Below are 14,565 nucleotides of genomic sequence, written 5' to 3'. Positions count from 1 at the left end.
TCACCCTCTTCTAACTTCTGTGGAAGGAGCATCTCAATTCCTACAATTATAGCAAACAACTTTGAGCTTAAGCCTCAATTAGTTTCTCTAATGCAGTAGAATTGCAAGTTTCATGGACTTCCATTGGAAGATCCTCATCAGTTTTTAGCTGAATTCTTGCAAATCTATGACACTGTTAAGACTAATGGGGTTAATCCTAAAGTCTACAAACTTATGCTTTTTCCCTTTGCTGTAAGAGAGAGAGCTAGGACATGGTTAGACTCACAACCTAAAGAAAGCCTGAACTCTTAGGAAAAGCTGGTCAATGCCTTCTTGGCAAAGTTCTTTCCACCTCAAAAATTGAGTAAGCTTAGAGTGGAAGTCCAGACCTTCAAACAGAAGGAAGGCGAATCCCTCTATGAAGCTTGGGAAAGATACAAGCAATTGATCAGAAGGTGTCCTTCTAGCATGCTTTCAGAATGGAGCATCATATGTATATTCTATGATGGTCTGTCTGAACTGTCCAAGATGTCATTGGACAACTCTGCTAGAGGATCTCTTCATCTGAAGAAGACGCCTGAAGAAGCCCAGGAACTCATTGAAATGGTTTCAAATAACCAATTCATGTACACTTCTGAAAGAAATCTTGTGAATAATGGGACAACTCAGAAGAAAGGAGTTCTGGAGATTGATACTCTGAATGCCATACTGGCTCAGAATAAAATATTGACTCAGCAAGTCAATATGATTTCTCAAAGTCTGACTGGAATGCAAGCTACATCCGACAATACTAAAGAAGCTTCCTCTGAAGGAGAAGCTTATGATCCTGAGAATCCTGCAATGGAAGAGGTGAATTACATGGGAGAATCCTATGGAAACACCTATAATCCTTCATGGAGGAATCATCCTAATCTCTCATGGAAGGATCAACAGAAGCCTAATCAAGGCTTCAATAATAACAATGGTGGAAGAAACAGGTTTGGCAATAGCAAACCTTTTCCATCATCTTCTCAGCAACAGACAGAGAATTCTAAGCAGAGCCACTCTGACTTAGCAACTACAGTCTCTGATCTATCTAAGACCACTCTCAGTTTCATGACTGAAGCAAGGTCCTCCATTAGAAATTTGGAGGCACAAGTGGGTCAGCTGAACTCCCTCCTAGTATTCTCCCAAGCAATACAGAAGAGAATCCAAAAAGAGAGTGCAAGGCCATAACTATAACCAACATGGCTGAACCTGGAGAGGAAGAAAAGGCAGTGATTTCCAATGAGGAAGACCTCAATGGACGTCCACTAGCCACTAAGGAGTTCCCTAATGAGGAATCAAAGGAATCTGAGACTCATATAGAGACCATAGAGATTCCATTGAACTTACTGTTGTCATTCATGAGCTCGGATAAGTATTCTTCCTCTAAAGAGGATGAAGATACTGCTGAAGAGCAAGTTGCTCAATATCTAAGAGCAATCATGAAGCTGAATGCCAAGTTATTTGGTAATGAAACTTGGGAGGATGAACCCCCATTGCTCATCAATGAACTAAATAATCTGGTTCAACTGAAATTACCTCAAAAGAAACAGGATCCTGGAAAGTTCTTAATACCTTGTACCATAGGCACCATGACCTTTAAAAAGGCTTTGTGTGACCTAGGGTCAAGTATAAACCTCATGCCCCTCGCTATAATGGAGAAACTAGGAATCCTTGAGGTGTAAGTTGCAAGAATCTCACTAGAGACGGCAGACAATTCAAGGAAATAGGCTTATGGACTTGTAAAGGATGCTTTGGTAAAAGTTGAAGGCCTTTACATCCCTGCGGACTTCATAATCCTTGACACTGGGAAGAATAAGGATGAATCCATCATCCTTGGCAGACCCTTCCTAGCCACAGCAAAAATGGTGATTGATGTTGAAAGAGGAGAGTTGGTTCTTCAAGTGAATGAGGACTACCTTGTGTTTAAAGCTAAAGAATCTCCTTCTATACACATGGAGAAGAAGCATGACAAGCTTCTCTCAATGCAGAGTCAAACAGAGCCCCCACATTCAAACTCTAAGTTTGGTGTTGGGAGGCCATCATCATGCTCTGAGTATCTGTGAGGCTCCATGAGAGCCCACTGTCAAGCTATTGACATTAAAGAAGCGCTTGTTAGGAGGCAACCCAATTTTTTCTTATCTATGTTAAATTTCTATTGTTATTTTATGTTTTCTTTAGGATGATGATTATGTGGAGTCACAAAAACAAAAGCTAAAATAAAAAACAGCATTGAAAATAGTACACCTTGGAGGATGAGCATACTGGCATTTAAACGCTAGTAAAGGTAGCAGAATGGGCGTTAAACACCCAGTCTGGCAATATTCTGGGCGTTCAACGCCAGAAAAGGGCACCAGACTGGCGTTTAACGCCCGAAAGGGGAGAAAAGCTGGCATTAAACGCCAGAAGTGGGCAGCAACCTGGCGTTTAACGCCAGGATTGGCACTCCAAGGGGCGTTTACACGCCAAAATGGTGCAGGGATGAGAAATCCTTGACACCTCAGGATCTGTGGAGCCCACAAGATCCCCATTAATGGCACCTAAGGCCGGAAAAACCTCTAGAAAGAGGAAAAAGAAGACAATTGCTTCCAACTCTGAGTCATGGGAGATGGAAAGATTCATCTCAAAAGCCCATCACTAAGAAAAGGATGGAGCAAACAAGATAGCCCACGCATGGACCTCAACAAGAGCGTTCCATTATCCTCTATGAAATTAGAGAGGATCAAATAGCCATGAGGGAAGAGCAACAAAGGCAAGGAAGAGACATTGAGGAGCTCAAGAACTCCATAAGATCTTCAAGAGAAAGAACTAGCTGCCATAACTAAGGTGGACCCGTTCTTTAATTTCCTTATTCTTATTTTTTTTGTTTTTCGAAAATTATGCTTTATGTCTTGTCTATGTTTGTGTCTTTATTACATGATCATTAGTGTCTAGTGTCTATGCCTCAAAACTATGAATGTCCTATGAATCCATCACCTTTCTTAAATGAAAAAAGTTTTCTGAAAAAGAAAAAGAAGTACATGAATTTCGAATTCTTAAAATAGTTTAATTATTTTGATGTGGTGGCAATACTTTTTGTTTTTCTGAATGAATGGTTGAACAGTGCATATTTTTGAATTTGTTGTTTATGAATGTTAAAATTGTTGGCTCTTGAAAGAATAATGAAAAAGGAGAAATGTTATTGATAATCTGAAAAATCATAAAATTAGTTCTTGAAGCAAGAAAAAATAGTGAAAAGCTCGCAGAAAAAAGAAGAACATTGCAGAAAAAAAAAGAGAAAGAGAAAGAAAAAGCAAGCAGAAAAAGCCATTAGGCCTTTAAACCAAAAGGCAAGGGTAAAATAAAAAGGATCCAAGGCTTTGATCATTAATGGATAGGAGGGCCCAAAGGAATAAAATCCTGGCCTAAGCGGCTAAACCAAGCTGTCCCTAACCATGTGCTTGTGGCGTGAAGGTGTCAAGTGAAAAACTTGAGACTGAGCGGTTAAAGTTGTGGTCCAAAGCAAAAAGAGTATGCTTAAGAGCTCTAGACACCTCTAACTGGGGATTCTAGCAAAGCTGAGTCACAATCTGAAAAGGTTCACCCAGTTATGTGTCTGTGGCATTTATGTATCCGGTGGTAATACTGGAAAATAAAATGTTTAGGGTCACGGCCAAGACTCATAAAGTAACTATGTTCAAGAATCAACATACTGAACTAGGAGAATCAATAACACTATCTGAATTCTGAGTTCTTATAGATGCCAATCATTCTGAACTTCAAAGGATAAAGTGAGATGCCAAAATTGTTCAGAAGGAAAAAGCTAATAGCCCCGCTCATCTAATTAAGACTGATCTTCATAGATGTTTTTGGAATTTATTGTATTTTTTCTTCTTCTTATCCTATTTTGTTTTTAGTTGCTTGGGGACAAGCAACAATTTAAGTTTGGTGTTGTGATGAGCGGATAATTTATACGCTTTTTGGCATTGTTTTTACATAGTTTTTAGTATATTTTTATTACTTTTTATTATATTTTTATTAGTTTTTAATTAAAAATCACATTTCTGGACTTTGCTATGAGTTTGTGTGTTTTTCTGTGATTTCAAGTATTTTCTGGCTGAAATTGAGGGACCTGAGCAAAAATCTGATTCAGAGGCTAAAAAAGGACTGCAGATGCTGTTGGATTCTGACCTCCCTGCACTCAAAGTCAATTTTCTGGAGCTACAGAAACTTAATTTGCGTGATCTTAATTGCGTTGAAAAGTAGACATTCTGGGCTTTCCAGAAGTATATAATAGTTTATACTTTGCTCGAGATTTGATGGCCTAAACCGGCGTCAAAGTCAGCCTAAAATTTCTGGCGTAAAACGCCCAAACTGGCACCAGAATTGGAGTTAAACGGCCAAACTAGCACCAAAGCTGGCGTTTAACTCCAGGAATAGTCTAAGCACGAAAAAGCTTCAATGCTCAGCCTCAGCACACACCAAGTGGGCCCTGGAAGTGGATTTCTGCATCATTTACTTATTTCTGTAAACCCTAGGCTACTAGTTCATTATAAATAGGACCTTTTACTATTGTATTTACACACTTTTTTTATCATCTCTGGACGTTTCGTCCTTAGACCTTTGGTATGGAGGCTGGCCATTCGGCCATGCCTAGACCTCTTTTACTTATATATTTTCAACGGTGGAGTTTCTACACCCCATAGATTAAGGTGTGGAGCTCTGCTGTTCTTCATGAATTAATGCAATTACTACTATTTTTCTATTAAATTCACGCCTACTTCTTCTCTAAGATTTTCACTCGCACTTCAACCTGATGAATGTGATGATCTGTGACACTCATCATCATTCTCACTTATGAATGCGTGCCTGACAACCACTTCCGTTCTATCTGCAATAGCTTGAGTGCGTATCTCTTGGGTTTCTAATCTAAGATTAGAACCTTTGTGGTAAAGGCTAGAATTATTGGCAGTCATTCCTGAGATCCGAAAAGTATAAACCTTGTCTGTGGTATTCCGAGTAGGATCTGGAAAGGGATGACTATGACGAGCTTCAAACCTGCGAATGTGGGGCGCAAGTGACAGTGCGCAAAAGGACAATGGTCCTATTCGGACGCTAGCAGGAACCGACAGATGATTAGCCATGCGGTGACAGCGCAGATGGAATTATTTTCATCCAAGAGGATCATACAGCTTGCCATGGAAGGAGGTAACGCATGGTTGGAAGAAGGCAGTAGGAAAGCAGAGGTTCAAAAGAAACAAAGCATCTTTATACGCTTGTCTGAAACTCCTACCAATGAATTACATAAGTATTTCTATCCTATTTTCTGTTTTAATTATATTTTAATAATCAAAGCTCATAACCATTTGAATCCGCTTGACTGAGATTTACAAGGATGACCATAGCCTGCTTCAAGCCGACAATCTCCGTGGGATCGACCCTTACTCACATAAGGTATTACTTGGACGACCCAGTGCACTTGCTGGTTAGTTGTGCAAAGTTGTGAAAAAGAGTTGAGATTACAATTGTGCATACCAAGTTGTTGGCGCCATTGAGATCCCAATTTCGTGTACCATTCCTCCTTTCTTCATTTCTTCATTTCTTCACCATTAAGATCTTTGCATCATTCATTTTCACTTGTTTCATTAAGTTTTATGCACTTTCTTGCACAATAAGTAAGTGATTGGAGTGGATTTTCATGATTATTTTGAATCAATCAAACGTCATTTATTTTACACAAAATCATAAGGTTTATGCTAGAATTAATCGATTTGATAAATGATGCAAAGATCTTGTGAATTTAGGGATAATTTGATTGTTTGTTTGGTTGCTTGTAGGTGAAGAAATGAGAAACAAAGGGCAGCGTTCAATGAATGAACGTAGCGTTCAAAGAGTGAACGCCCATGAAGAGAGAAGCGTTTAACCAAACCAAGGCTCACACAAGAGGCAGCGTTCAAGCAAGTGAACGCCACGTTCACTTTAATGAACATTTTCGGGCACTAACCAAGGGAAGCTGGGCGCGCATCAAAGCAACACAAAGGGTAGCATTCAAAAAAGTGAACGCCACGTTCATTATCTCCACCTTTTTCATGGATTGCTAGCCAAGGAAGGAAGGCGAGCAGCAAAGCTCACTAAGGAGCGTTCAAGGAAGGCAACGTAGCGCTCAACCATGGGAGCGCTAGACAGCACTCAACCAAGGGAGGCACGCACCAAGGAAGGGTCGCGTTCAAAGAGTGAACGTGCCGTTCACTAAAGCAACGGTGGAGGAACAAGGCGCACCAAATTGGCACACCACAAGAGTGAACGCCAAGTTCACTTATCCAACGAAGCGCTCCACTGGAGCATGCATCACCCCTGACCCATTTTCCATTTCAAGGCCAAATCCAAAATTAGAAAGTCCAGTCCAAGTTTTGAAGAGGAAAAATAGAAAGTGTATAAATAGGATTTAGTTTGATTGGAAGGGGGCTGACACAAAAACCTTTGCTCATTTTTAGTTTTCTCACTTTTTAATTTTCATTTGTTTTGAATTTGTGAATTGGGGATTAGATCTAGTTTTCTTTCTGTTTGTTCTTTCTTCTGCAACTTCTACTTTCTGTTTTGGGTTTTTGAATTGATATTGAAGAATTCTATTGAAATTGTTCACCTGAGAATCATCTTCTACTTTTCTTTTGATAGTTCTAAGAATTGGAAAGTTGGATCTGAACTTCCTTTTCTGTTTTCATTTTCATTTCTTCTGAAATTTCTTTTCTGTATTGTCAAGGGAGTAATTGAGATCTAGATCTACTTTCTGTTCTCATTACTCTTCTCCAATTGTCAATTACTCTTTTAAGATTTCATAATTGAGCTGAGCTTTCTTGCTGTTTTAATTCTTCTGTAATTTTTCATTTCTGTTTTGGTTCATCTGTAATTCACTTCATCTCATAGTTCTTTAGTTTACTGCACTTCAATTTTCAATCCCAATAGCTAAATCCCTTCTATTTTTCAAGCAATTTACATTTCCCAGCAATTAATATTCAGCAATTTAAGTTTCTTGCACTTTAAGTTTCAGTCATTTACCTTTCTTGCAATTTAAGTTTCAGCTCTTTTACTTTCTTGCTCTTTAAGTTTCTGCAATTTACTTCTTCTGCACTTTAAGATTCAGCCAATTCACCCTCTCCCTTTTATTTACTTACAATTTAGCTTCTGTTAATCAAGTTTCACTCAAATCATCAAATATTCGCTTAACTAAATTCATCACTTAACTAAAATTGCTCAATCCATCAATCTCTGTGGGATCGACCTCACTCTTGTGAGTTATTACTACTTGATGCGACCCGGTAAACTTGCTGGTGAGTTTGTGTGGAATCATTTTTCCCTCATCAAGTTTTTGGCGCCGTTGCCGGGGTTTGACTTAGATTGACAATGATTAAGTAGGGTGATAATCTAGATTAAGCATTTTCTTTTTATTTTTACTAAGCACACTAGCTGTTTGAGTTTTTGTTTAAGCTAACATTAACATCACTCTAGTAGTAGAGTAAATTGTCTCTGGTTTCTGGTTTTGTGTGTATGACAGAAGCAAGGAGAGAGGTCTCCACCTCTTGTAACCTTGACGAGAGAACTCTGCGAAGACTAAGAAGAGAAGCGAGAGGAAAGGGAATTGTTGGAGAAGAAGCATAAGAAGAAGAGGATCAAGAGATGGAGGATAACATCCGAAACCAACATGAGGAAGTAGCTAACAACAATGGCCAGCCTCAAAGGAGAGTTCTAGCCTCCTACACCTTCCCTAATCCAAAGCACTGTGGGAGTAGCATACTTACTCCAAATGTCAATGCAAACAACTTTGAATTGAAGCCTCAACTCATCACTTTGGTGCAAAACAACTGTTCTTATGGAGGAGGTTCCTTGGAAGATCCAATCCAGCACCTATCCACCTTTCTAAGGATATGTGGCACAGTGAAGACCAACGGTGTGCATCCAGACATTTCTAAGTTGCTGTTATTTCCATTCTCATTAAGGGACAAAGCTGCTCAATGGTTGGAGGCATTTTCAAGAGAAAGCATCAACAGCTGGGAGGATCTAGTGAACAAGTTCCTAGCCAAGTTCTATCCTCCCCAAAGGATCATTAGACTGAAGACAGAGGTCCAAGCATTCACTCAGATGGATGGAGAGTCATTGTATGATGCCTGGGAGAGATACAAAGCTTTAATCAGGAAGTGTCAACCAGAGATGTTCAATGAATGGGATAAACTTCAAAATTTCTATGAAGAATTGACACTGAGAGCTCAAAAAGCCCTTGATTATTCAGTAGGAGGTTCATTACAACTCATGAAGACAGCTGAGGAAGCTCAGAACCTTATAGACACTGTGACAAACAACCAATACTTCTATGGTCATCAAAGGCAATGCCAACCAGCTCAAAGGAAGGGTGTATTGGAGCTGGAAGGTGTGGATACCATTTTAGCTCAAAACAAGGTGATGCATCAACAGATCCAACAGCAGATGGAGTTGATGGCCAAGAGGATTGATGGTCTTCAAGTTGCACTAGTGAACACCCCAAATCAACCACCAACTGGGTGGGGGCAGAATGGAGAACTCTATGAAGAGCAAAAACCTGAGCAAGTCCAATACATGAACAACCAAGGAGTTGGACAAAATAAGTTCCATGGAGATACCTACAACTCATCCTGGAGGAACCACCCCAATTTGAGGTGGGGAGACAATCACAATCAAAACCAGCAGCCTTGGCAAAGAAACTCAAACCAAAACAATTCCAGAAAGACAAACTATCAAAACCATCAAGTCACTAACCAAACTCAGTAAAGAAAACTGATGGGTGGAAATTAGATTCCCACATAAAACTCACCGGCAAGTGTACCGGGTCGCATCAAGTAGTAAAACTCACTTAGAGTGAGGTCGATCCCACAGGGATTGATGAATCAAGCAACTTTAGTGAGTGATTAGTTTAGTTAAGCTAACATTGGTGAATTAAATGAAAATTTGATAACAGAATGTAAATGACAACTAATTTAAAGTTGCAGAAAGTAAATAAGCAGAAACGTAAAGAGCAAGGAATGTAAATTGGCAAAATCTTAAATGACAAGAAAGGTATCTGCATGAAATGTAAAGGGGGATGGGTGCTGAAAATTAAAGAGGCTAAAAATCAAAGCTCAGGACAATTGCATGAATCATAAATTGCAGGAATTGTAAATTGTAGAAAATGTAAATCAAGCTCATAGCAAACTCAAATGTAAATTGCAGAGGAATTAAATTGCATAAAAGTAAATTGAGAACAATGGAAACAGAAAGCAATGGGAACAGAAGATTAAAATCAAGCTCAATGTAACTGAATTGTAAAACTGCAAAAAGGGAAATTGGAGTAAAAGATTGCAAAAATTTAATTTTGCATAAACTGAATTCAATGTAACTCAAATGTAGAAAGTGTAGAAAAATTAAAGTGTTTTAACGAGAACTTTCTATTCTAACCTACTCCTACTACTCTTGCTCTCTAGCAGAGCCAGCCTCCCTAATGAAATGAAACAGATGCCTTTTTATAGGCTTTACAAAAATGAAAATGAAATTGAAATTGAAATCAAATTACAAATTAAATGAAATTTCTATTCTAACTATCTCTTGTGCCTTTGAGTGATGATAATGGGCTTTGCTTGCTTTGGATTTGAAGAAAAGTGGATCCGGATGGCTTGGTTCAAGTGAACCAGGGTGTGTTGGAACCTTCCAGTGGAGCGCTCTATTTGGTTGAATGAGTGTCACATTCATTCCCTCTTGGTGCGCATGTTTTCCTTCCTCTAGCGTTCAATATGTGAACGCTACGCTCCCTCAATTGAGCGCTAGGCTCTTTATCCCTTGGAGCGTGCTTTGCTCCTTGCCCATAGCCTAGCTTTTGGTTTGCTTTGAACTCAGCTTTCCTTGGTTCCAAGAGCACGAAAAAGTTAGCAAAAGGGAGCGCTACGCTTGAATTTTTGAGCGCTACTCCTCCTTGTGTGCCTCGTCTGTGTCATGGCATGCACCTAGCGCTCACATTTTGAACGCTATGTTGCCTTGTTTGAGTGCTGCTTCCTTAATTGAGAGCTCCCTTTTCGAGCCTTGGTGTGTGCCTCCCGAAAATGCTTGGTTGTTTTTTAGGCCTTAAAGATGCCTATCACTTGTGCTTCAATTTTATTCCAAATATAGATTGCTATATATCGTTGGAAAGCTCTGAATCTCAGCTTTTCAACGCAACTAGAAGTGCATCAGTTGGACATCTATAGCTCATGTTATGGCCCTTCGAAAAAGGCATGGTCGCGGTGTTTGGAAGGCCGAAAACACTCAATTTAGTGAGCGCTACGTTCATTTTAGTGAACGCTGGCTGTTTGGAGGCCAAAGTTTAGCGCCAGCTTCTGAGGCCTAAGCTTGATGTTCGCCCCTTACTATTGTATATCGTTGGAAAGCTCTGGATATCTGCTTTCCAATGTATTTGAGAGCGCATCATTCCAAGCTTTACAGCTCAAGTTATTCTCCTTGGAAGGCGAAGAGGTCAGCTGGCCTTGCTGTAGGTTGATACTATGTTCATCTTTGCACTTTCGGAGTAAGTTTTCTCCCTCAGATTTAGTGTCCACCATGCAGTGCCATATATGCTTGGAAAGCTCTAGATGTCTACTTTCCAATGCCACTTGAATCACCTCATTTGGAGTTTTGTAGCTCGAGTTATTTATGTTGGAGTGTAAAGAGGTCAGGGTTGCAAATCCTCTTTGCTCCTCCTTGAGTCTGTTTCCACTCTTTTGCCACCTTGGGGTTGTGATTCTTTTTTTAGTGATTTTATTGCTCCTTCTCCTTCATCATTTCACCTATCATCAACCAAACAAATACATCAAAGCCTTAGCATAATCATCAAATCTTGCATCATTCATATTATCAACTAAATCTTGCAAGAAATCAAATGAAAATCACTACAAAAAAATTATGTTTTAGCGGCAAACTTTTAATGGCAATAACATAATAGTCACTAATTTCTTAATTTAAGTTATGTTTTTGCGGTAATTATATATTTGCCATTATTATTATATATTATAGTGGTCATTATTACTATTGCCAGAAAATTATCTTCCTTTTTACTTTTAATTTTAATTTTTATAAATTATTATAGTGGCAATTGTAGTTATGGCCGCTAAACTCTTATTCTTATTTTTTTCTTATCTCATCCGTTAGTCAAATAGAAATCACGAAAAGAGAAGAAAGAAAATTTCCCTTTCCACCACGCGCCGCTTCCTCCTTCACCTGCGAGCTTCCCCAAACCCTCTTCATCCCTTGTTTCTCTTCACTTTCTTGCTCTCTCTTTTCTTCATCAATGAAAGATTGATTTCGCTACTGGCCTAGGTTAACTCGTGTAACCATTGCCATCGCCGACCACCACCACCACCACTGTAACCATTGACGATAGCTGCCATCCATCATCCTACTCCTTGGACTTCGTTTCCATCCGATCTGCCTCAGATTCGCATCTCTGTCATTGTTTGTTCATCTCAGATCTACGTCGCCAAGGGCTTTCAGCCACCGTTGCTGCTCTTATCGCAACACCACACCTCCGTCGCTTGCACCGCCACCGTTCTTGCATGTAGACGCACAAGATCATCGCCGCCGGTAGGTCTTCTCCGTTTATTTTTTCGATTTTGGTTTGAATATTCAGAAGCATGTGATTCTCTCTCTGTGTTATTACTTTTGCTCTGTTTGCTTACTTGATCCTAATGAATCTGGTAGATTAAGCTAAAATTTAAGTGTTTAAGTGTTTCAGATCCTAATTTTTTGTTTGCTCTGTCTTCTCCGTGCTTGCTTACCTGTGCCGTTGCTGCTTGCTTGCTCCGTTTATATTTGGATTTTGGTTTAAATGTTTGAAATGCTTTCTGTAGAGTTTCATTAAGATTATATTTGTATTATTGCTCAGAATATAAAAATGTTTGAGAGTCTATTTGCAGTAGTAATTGTTGGCAAGGAGTGAGATGTTGATGCTGCATTTTCTAATTCTGTGGTTTTTAGAATATCATCACTACTGGTTTCATTGTCTTTAAATTACTCAACTAACTATCTTGGGAGAAAATATATTCATAGATTCAGATTATGAACTGCCTTTTCAATTAGTAGAAGATTATGAACTATATTTTCAATTTTCATGGTTAATAAGTGAATATAACAGAGAAAACAATGTCATAAGTGAAGAAATTAAGCAAAAATTGTTTCTTCTTTTTGCCGTTAATTTTTGTTTGTGGGAGGGTTTCTTAGGATTGGGGCTTCTTCTTCACACAGCAAATCAGCTTCAACGAATGGGAAAGAAAAGAGAAACAAAAGAACTTGCTTTGAGTTTTTGGTTTGGAAGGGGATTTGAAAAAAATAGCCAAATGATAGTTTGCTTATTAGTTTGTTACATTGTTGGTTTTGAATGATAGTCTTTTAAAAGTGTTGATTACACTATGCATAATATGCTCAAATGTGATTGAGTTGTTGCAGGTTGGGGTTATGGCTTTTGTCACAGGTTGAGCCCTCAGAGATATTTTTGAAATCTATATCGAATGAAGTCACTAGCGTCAAAGTCATTTACCCTTCAAGGTTGGTGCCGCAGCCTTGCTTTGATGCATACTTGCTTGGTTTTGGAATAGTTTAGTAGTTTACTACTCTTAATAGTAGATTCGCCTTCGATAGTTCGATATATGTTTATTATGCGGTTGATATGTATGGCAATGTTGAGTTTGATTCCTGTGTCTGAGCCTTTAAAGAGTTGCTTAGAAACCTTCCCTGATATATGACAATTACAATGTTATTGCAGTCTAAATGCACAACTTGTTCGCCGAAGATTAGGACATATTGCTCTGAGGTAATTCTCCCTCTAACACCTGTTTAAAAAAAAAATCAGCAAAAGTTGATGGTGTTGGAACAATAATTTAATATGAAATCTGTTAGTGTAGCTTCCAATTTAATTATGTATTTAAATCTTCATTGTCATATGAACTATTGTCTCATTTACAGGGGAACAATTATCCACCGAAAATACTTATATGCTACAGTTTCATTGATTCCATTTTTCTCTACACTGATGGTATGTATGTGCTCGGTGGACTTGTGTTTGCTCTTTAATATCTATCTTGGCTTCAATTGATGACCATTCTTAATTGTACATTGTAGGTTTTACCTTTTCCTAATATCACATTCTTCTGGGTTTCATTTCGGGCTTATTCTCATTGGAGAGCCCTTCAGGTTTGTACTACTATTAGATTTGCAATGCACTTGCAGTTTATTATTTTCCCTCTATAATAATTTATGGTAATCTGTCTGTTTTAAAAACAATGTCATAAGTGAAGAAACCTGTTTTTGCTTTTTTTTTTTTTTACTATCTTTTTTGCATGATTTGTTTGTATTCTTAATGCTTTGGCATGTATCGAAATGGTTGAGCTCACAAATAAATATGAATAGATTTAATAAAATAATTAATATCATAAGTGGCAACAAGATATTAAGCTAATGTCTCGTTTTTCTTTCTTTGAAAAAAAAATACGAATGGATGCAATCATGCAGCTTGTAATTGTACATAATTGATTCTTTATTATTTATGATTTATGAAGGAAGAAAGTCCAAGATGGTTGTTAGTATCTTGCTAAGATAAGACACATTACTGAAAAGAAATTGCAGGTGATCTAATGAACATAAACAAACACTGCAAGGTTATTGTTTATTGACTTCCTCGTTTTATAATTTTCCTTTAATTCGTCTGTTATTACAAGGTTAGCCTTATGTTGCGTAAACAAGAATCTTTATGTCTATGATATATCCAAGACAGTACCATAGGAGATTTAAAATTTCAAGACAAAAAAAGCTAAGATACACAAACCAAAGCTATTAAACAAAACATTAAAACTATATATAAAATTTAAGCATACAATCAAATCATCTATGTATAGTTAATTAGTTACACAGAGTTAAGATACATGCATTCAAATTATTCCCAACTTGCGTGGATTGGCTAAGCTTCAAGAATCAATTAGGAATTCGGAACAACGTGTACTATTGTATGTGAAATAGTGGAAAACTTCTAAAATGAATTAACTTTTAAATTTATTATCTACAAATTTATCTAAATACATCAAATTATCTGTGTAAAAAGGAGCAATTCTATTTCAATGTCATTAGTTTGTTGAGTTAGTTTTATATCACTTTTTTTTATTGTATTCTTGAATAGTTGACTCTAGGTTCTTGTATTAGTTTTTAACTTTAGGCCTTTTATTTTTCTAATGTGCAGTATATAAATAGCACACATGTAAATTCTACTAATGCCAATTATATTCTGCAGAATCATTTCATTTTATATTCACTGCAAATTTTTTCTTTTTCATTCTTCAATTAGAACCTCTTCTATCTTTACGTTCATTGCTAAAACTTCAATATGGTATTATAGAGCTCAGATTCTGAATCCTCCAATCCGGTTTAATATAGCTTTTCTAATGAATTGCAGGATATGTAGGTTTAATATAGCTACATTATGAAAAGCTACATAATGCCATTAGCAAACTTAAGCAGCAATTCCCTTCAGCAATGCTTAAGCTTTCCAGATGAAATTGCAGGGAC

At 37.8% G+C, this 14,565-nt stretch overlaps 1 non-coding gene across 1 annotated transcript; it reads right to left on the bottom strand.

The window, feature by feature from the left end:
* Positions 1 to 345: 345 nt before the first annotated feature.
* Positions 346 to 449, bottom strand: LOC148580556 (small nucleolar RNA R71). The gene has a single exon (XR_015896134.1). It is a non-coding gene; the product is annotated as a small nucleolar RNA R71 (small nucleolar RNA).
* Positions 450 to 14,565: the final 14,116 nt, after the last annotated feature.

Source organism: Arachis ipaensis, chromosome B10 (assembly GCF_059453495.1).
Source record: "Arachis ipaensis isolate K30076 ecotype BB chromosome B10, ASM5945349v1, whole genome shotgun sequence".
Classification (NCBI taxonomy): Eukaryota; Viridiplantae; Streptophyta; class Magnoliopsida; order Fabales; family Fabaceae; genus Arachis; species Arachis ipaensis.
The sequence above is the reverse complement of the archived record's forward strand: the minus strand, read 5'-3'. Positions and strand labels throughout refer to the sequence as shown.